The sequence below is a fragment of the Phyllobates terribilis genome, unplaced genomic scaffold (assembly GCF_046119375.1).
Source record: "Phyllobates terribilis strain yellow unplaced genomic scaffold, ASM4611937v1 Scaffold_3__8_contigs__length_932513732, whole genome shotgun sequence".
Classification (NCBI taxonomy): Eukaryota; Metazoa; Chordata; class Amphibia; order Anura; family Dendrobatidae; genus Phyllobates; species Phyllobates terribilis.
Genome location: NW_027362763.1, coordinates 740183815 through 740189951, shown reverse-complemented (window position 1 = coordinate 740189951; position 6137 = coordinate 740183815).

Sequence of the window (6137 nt, the reverse complement as noted above, 5' to 3'; positions counted from 1 at the left end):
AGCGTTCTTCACATGCGATTTTAGCATTACTTGGAAAGTGCTTGACAACTTGATCACACTATATAAATCCATGCAACCGGCATGGATTTATATAGTGTGACCAAGTTAGTTAAAAAAAAGAATAAAAATGGTAAAAAAAACATATACTCACCTTCTGATGGCCTCCGGTCTCCTTATCCGATGTGTCCGGTCTCCCAGTGTCTCGCGGTTGTGTAAAAGGACCTTCCATGACGTAATTTAGTCATGTGACAGGTCACGGGACCGCCAACGTCAGCGGTCGAGTGACCCGTCACATGACTAAATGACGTCATGACAGGTCCTTTTAGACCATCGCGAGCTGCCGGTAAGCCAGGACGCATCGCTATGGAGACCGGAGGCCATCAGAAGGTGAGAATAATGTATTTTTTTATTTTATTCTTTTTTTTTTTTTACAGTTACCATGGTACCCGGGTCGGGAGGAGAGTCTCCTCTTCTCCAGACCTGGGTACCATCCGGACGTTGAATCGCAGAAATTTCCGCAGCGTGTGCACAGCACATGCGGATTATCATTGGGGAACATTGCAGACCTTCTACCAAGCGTTTTTTAAGCGTTAATGCAGCAGAATTGCCGCTGCGGAAACGCTTAAAAAATGCATAGTGGGCACACAGCCTAAAGCTTAACTTAAATATGATATGTCAACAGATTTCACTAAACTTAACAGATGTGATTAAATAGCTCTTAGACCTGATGAGGCAGGTGTACTTATTTCCAAATCAAAATGGCTGTAAAATGTGAAAAAAACACCAAGGTTACTTACCGGTAGCCGTTTTTTCCTGAACCCATGACAGCACACCTTGAGAGAGGGATCCGCCCCACCAAGGACAGGAAACCGTCTGTAAATAAAAGGGCGGTACCTCTCCCTCGCTTCAGTTGGATTACAGAGCATTGAGAGGACCTCCAGAAAAGGTTAGACACATAACCAACACCTACAATATAATATATTTATTATATATATATATATATATATATATATATATATATATATATATATATATATATATATATATATATATATATAATCACCCAAAATGTAAAGTGCTTCACCAGGGCCTGAGAAAGACAGGGGGAGGGGAAATACGGGTGCTGTCATGGGTTCAGGAAAAACCGGCTACCGGTAAGTAACCTTGGTGTTTTCCCCTCACCCATGACAGCACACCTGGAGAGAATTTTGGAGAATATGAGCACACTAGGGAGGGACCACCTCCTGAAGTACCCTTCTCCCAAAGGTAAGGTCAGAGGAGGATAGATCCAACCGATAGTGCTTGTAGAAGGTGGATGGTGCAGACCAAGTAGCAGCTTTACATATCTGGTCAATCGAGACGTCTGCTCTCTCTGCCCAGGAGGTTGCTACAGCTCTGGTGGAATGAGCTTTAATACAGTCCGGTGCCCGAACACCTGTAGATGTATAAGCTAGACAAATGGCCTCCCTAAGCCACCTAGAAATAGTTCCCTTTGATACCCCGTGACCTTTTCTACTCCCCTGAAAGGCCAGAAACAAGGACTTGTCCTTCCTCCACTGACTAGTCATGTCTATGTACTGTAGTAATGCCCTTCTAACATCTAGATTGTGGAACCTAACCTCACCGGGGATTTTAGGGTTACTGCAGAAAGAGGGAAGCACAATCTCCTGATTACAGTGGAATCTGGAAACTACTTTCGGAAGGTATGCCGGATCTGTACGCCGGACGACCCGGTCCTCATGAATTTGGGTGTATGGGGGATCAACAGAAAGGGCCTGCAGGTCACTCACCCTACGGGCCGACGTTAGGTCCACTAAGAGAATGGCTTTGAGAGTGAGGAACTTTGGAGAGATAACCTGCAGAGGTTGAAATGGGTCTCCAGAGAGTGCATTTAAAACTAAATTCAGGTCCCAGGGAGGAACTCAGAGCCCGAACTGGCTTAGCTCTGGAACAGGATTTAATGAATCTAGAGACCCATCTGTTCCCCGCCAGGTTACAATTATAGAGCGCCCCTAGGGCGGACACCTGAACTTTAAGTGTTCCGTAGCTAACCCCAGGTCACGTCCCTTTTGTAAAAATTCTAGGACATCTTTAAATGGAGGTTTATCCGACAATGGGGAGTCTATAAAATCCAGGAATTTTCCCCAGATTCTGGAATAAATCTTAGTTGTTATGGGCTTCCTACTACCCAATAGGGTGGAAACTAGGTCTGGTGAAAACCCCCTATTGCTCAGTAACAACCTCTCAAATTCCAAGCCGCCAGATGGAAACCTTTGGCTTGTGCATGGAATATCGGCCCCTGGATGAGAAGGTCCGGCCTGTCCGGCAGGACCCAGGGATCCGAGATCGACATTAGGCGAAGCAGGGAGAACCAAGGTCTTTTTGGCCAAAAGGGGGCTATCAGAATTATCCTCGCCCCCTCCTCCCGAATTTTCCTCACAACTGCCGGGATCATTACCTGCTCCTGGCTGTCCTGGTCTGCCATAGCTGCTACACCACAAGAGTATAGGCAGTGTTTGACCAGGACAACCCCCCCACCTTAAATAAGGCACATCCAGAACCTACTCCGATTCTTGTGTCCTCCCGCCTCCTGGCACGCACCGGCCGATGTTTGAAAAAAGCCGTCCGGCAAGCGCTTACAGGGCGCCGCCATCTTGGATCCGGGTGCCGCCCTCCGATGTCATTGGGCACGCCTCTCCCAGTGTGCACCGCGCCGTGACGTCAGGCGTGTCAGACCTGGAAGACGCCGCTCCCGGTGTGGGGGCAGCCAGGAGCCTGCGGCAGGAAAGGACAGTGCAGCGGTCTGCGGGGAGCCGGAGCCCTCCTCACCGCCTGCGCACGCTCGGACACGGCTCCAGGGAACCGCGGACGGCGCTTCTGGAACCCGGTGCACAGGCTGGTGCCCGCTCTTCCACACCGGAACAGGCCCAGGTAAGTATGGACACCTTTCTTCAGACAGGTTCCCATCAAGGACAGGAAACCAACTGAAGCGAGGGAGAGGTACTGCCCTTTTATTTCAGACGGTTTCCTGTCCTTGGTGGGGTGGATCCCTCTCTCAAGGTGTGCTGTCATGGGTGAGGGGAAAACAATCCTAAAATATTAGTCAAATTCTATCAAAGGGAAAACTTGGAAAAAGGATCATACAACCATTGTAACATACAGGTAGTCCCCGAGTTACGTGCTACTCGCAGTTATAATGTAAAGACGACTAATGCCTCATCACTCATCTCTTAAGCCTCCCCGCTGCCCGGTCCTTTTCTTCCTGCCGTCATCTCCAGCTTCTTCACTACAGGCTAGGACTTCCGGCCGTATCCAGACTTGGCGGTCACTGCGTATCATAAGGTCGCGAAGACAAGATATGCCGAGACGTTACAATGCGCAGTGCCCTTTGAGTCCTGGATATGGATGGAAGTCCTATTGAGTGATTGCTGAATGAAGAGGACTGGATGGAGAGCAGTGGGGCGGGCAGAGAGGTGAAGGATGAGATGGTAAAAAAAACAAAACACTATTTGCTTGTCCTGTATCTGTCTCGACTCGCATACAATTTCACTTGAGAACGAGCCTATCTTGTTCATAACCTGGGAACTGCCTGCATAAATAAGTACACCAAACACATCAGGTTTAAAAGATCTGCTTAATTTATGTATGCCGTTTGTGTTGAGAACCCTTTGAGTGCAAGTTATTTACTTACAGTACTGAGGACAGCTGGTGGATTGATTTTTACACTATGGAAAATGGTCAACAGATGTCTAAGGGAAGATAAAGAAGAGACGAGTTGTGTGGACTCTGTCTTTGTTTTGTGAACATTTCCATTCTGGAATACGATAAAGTTTGGAAACAACCTATTTTGTGAAAATAATAATAATTAAATTATATATATATATATATATATATATATAAAACTTCTGTGAAATCAAACTGTCCACTGAGGAAGCAACACTGATTGACAATCAATTTCACATGCTGTTATGCAAATGGAATAGACAATAGATGGAAATTATTGGCAATTATCAAGACACACTCAATAAAGGAGTGGTTCTGCAGGTGGGGACCACAGACCACATCTCAGTACCAATGCTTTCTGGCTGATGTTTTGGTCACTTTTGAATGTTGCTTGTGCTTTCACACTTGTGGTAGCATGAGACGGACTCTACAGCCCACAGAAGTTGCTCAGGTAGTGCAGCTCATCCAGGATGGCACATCAATGCGAGCTGTGGCAAGAAGGTTTGCGGTGTCTGTCAGCGTAGTGTCCAGAGGCTGGAGGCGCTACCTTTGAGACAGGCCAGTACACCAGGAGACGTGGAGGGGGCCATAGGAGGGCAACAACCCAGCAGCAGGACCGCTACCTCCGCCTTTGTGCAAGGAGGAACAGGAGGAGCACTGCCGGAGCCCTGCAAAATGACCTCCAGCAGGCCACAAATGTGCATGTGTCTGCACAAACGGCTAGAAACCGACTCCATGAGGGTGGTATGAGGGCCCGACGTCCACAGATGGGGGTTGCGCTCACAGCCCAACACCGTGCAGGACGCTTGGCATTTGCCACAAAACACCAGGATTGGCAAAGTCGCCACTGGCGCCCTGTGCTCTTCACAGATGAAAGCAGGTTCACACTGAGCACATGTGACAGATGTGACAGAGTCTGGAGACGCCGTGGAGAGCGATCTGCACCCTGCAACCTCCTTCAGCATGACCGGTTTGGCAGTGGGTCAGTAATGATGTGGGGTGGCATTTCTTTGGAGGGCCGCACAGCCCTCCATGTGCTCGCCAGAGGTAGCCTGACTGTCATTAGGTAGCGAGATGAGATCCTCAGACCCCTTGTGAGACCATATGCTGGTGAGGTCTGGCATCGTCCTGCATTATGAGGAACCCAGGGCCAACCGCATGTGGCTGGAGTCTGTCAGCAGTCCCTGCAAGATGACCCGGTCCTATTTGTCTACCCTTTTATATGCATTACTTCAACTTTGATATATGAGATATATTTTTTGTCTTTTGTAGGTTTTGCTTCTTTTTGCTAGTGTGAACATGCTCCTATTTCTTGCATGTGTACCATCTTAGACCTCAGTTCACATTGCTTGGTTTTTTGTCTTGTTTGCATTCTGTGCAAATTAAGGGTGTGGCATCCCCTTTGTTGAGCTGATTAGTATATATGTAGCTTACCACGGGCCTAGGTGGTCTGAAGTTGGGACCCGGTCCTATTTGTCTACCCTTTTATATGCATTACTTCAACTTTGATATATAGTAAGGTTTTTAATATAGACAGTGTAGGTACCATCCCAATTTAGGGTCACCTTGTCACTGGTGGGACGGCTTGTATACTTTTTTTGATCAAAAATAGTTCACTAAGTACCCTATATTTAATATGCAACTTTGCTTTACATTTATATATAATGATGGTAGGGTATGAGATATATTTTTTGTCTTTTGTAGGTTTTGAAGATGAAGGCATTGAAGCTATGGACTGGCCCGCCCGTTCCCCAGACCTAAATCCGATTGAGCACATCTGGGACATCATGTCTCGCTCCATCCACCAACGTCCACGTTGCACCACAGACTGTCCAGGAGTTGGCGGATGCTTTAGTCCAGGTCTGGGACGAGATCCCACAGGAGACCATCCGCAACCTCATCAGGAGCATGCCCAGGCGTTGTAGGGAGGTCATACAGGCACGTGGAGGCCACACACAATACTGAGCCTCATTTTGACTTGTGTTAAGGACATTACATCAAAGTTGGATCAGCCTGTAGTGTGTTTTTCTACTTTAATTTTGGGGGGCGACTCAATTTCCAGGCCTCCATTGGTTAATAAATTTGATTTCCATTGATGATTTTTGTGTGATTTTGTTGTCAGCACATTCAACTTTGTACAGAACAAAGTATTCAATGAGAATATTTCATCCATTCAGATCTAGGATGTGTTATTTGAGTGTTCCCTTTATTTTTTTGAGCAGTGTATATAACTTTAACCCCTTACTGACATCCGTCATACAATATACGGCCCATGTCGAGTCCCCATGTATAATCTGGTTCTCAGGCAGCAGTATGCACAGCCATTATCTGTCTCATTCCCTACAGCAGAATTTAAGGCAAATTCTGGGGAATGGGAAAAATTTGCCGATAAGCGTGCCCTTCATCCCCAATTT